The sequence below is a fragment of the Geospiza fortis genome, unplaced genomic scaffold (assembly GCF_000277835.1).
Source record: "Geospiza fortis unplaced genomic scaffold, GeoFor_1.0 scaffold432, whole genome shotgun sequence".
Lineage (NCBI taxonomy): Eukaryota > Metazoa > Chordata > Aves > Passeriformes > Thraupidae > Geospiza > Geospiza fortis.
The window spans coordinates 1,682,149-1,683,365 of NW_005054436.1; positions in this window are offsets into that span (position 1 = coordinate 1,682,149).

The window sequence follows — 1,217 nt, forward strand, 5'->3', positions numbered from 1 at the left end:
GGCCATCTCTTTTTACCGGAGCAAAGTCCGCTTTGTTCGCTGCCGGCGGCGTCTCCCTGCACGGCCCGGCCCTGCCGGGGACACCGGGGACACCGGGGCCGGCTGTTGCCTGGTTATATCCACAAAACATCCCCGTGCCGGGGCCTGGGCCGGGGTATCCTCTTACTGGGAACAGCTGAGCCTCCTCACTCCCCACCCTGCCCTTGGCAGCTCATCAGATGAAGCCCAGCCCGGGCTCGCCGCTGTCATTGTCCCCTCCAGGCCCTACAAGGGTTGTTGGACCCAGCCCGTGTGATCCGCAGGTTTCTCCCCTTGGCACTGACAGCTTTAGATGGATATTTATACACCCAACTTGTGCGAATTAACAGCATTCCTCTATGATTGAGTCAAAAATAGAGGCGCTTCATGGAAAAAAAAAAAAAAAAAGAGGGAGAAAAAGAAGGTGTGTCGCTCTGAAAAAAGCAACGAGATCCAAAAAAAGAGAGAAAAAAAATCCCCACTCAAATCTCCCTTTTCCTTTTAAAGCTCTGTTCCCGAAGGATGGACCAGCGCTGGTATTTTAAACCTGATTTCTGATTTCCAGCGAGCCATGGGCAAGGTGGCGGTGCCAGCAGCGGCGGGGTGGCACCGGCGATGTCACACGCTGTGCCGGGCGCTGCTGGCGGCTTTTGGGGCACGGTAAAGCTGAAACTTCCTGAGAGGCGAGTGCCGACTTCCTGGGCACGGCAGGAGAGGCAGCGGGCAGAGGTAGGCTCGGGGAGCACCACCAACCACCAGCAGCAGGACAAACGGTGACCCCAGGATGAGGCACCCACGCCCGCGTGGCAAAATATATCTAAATTTGGGGTTTTGGATAAATATTTGTTGGCGATATGATGGATAAATGTGGGTTTAGGATACATGGATGGGTACCATGGGAGGGAAGAGTTGTGGGTGGGCAGAGGTGGGAAACCAAGGGGGTGAGGGCAGAGTTGCTGTTGGACACCCAGGAGTGTGACCACGGCCACCACGGGCCTTTGCAGAGAGAAATGTCACCTTCTGCATCCCCAAAACAGAGGGAAAAGGGTGGCAGGGATCGGTTCTGGGGCGGAAGAGGAAGCAGAGGCTGTGCTCTGCCATTACTGGGGTTTGTGGGTTTGTGGGGCGTGGAAAGGACCCCGAGATATTTGGATTGAATCCATGGATAACCAATACCTATGCAGCCTCACAAATCGCAT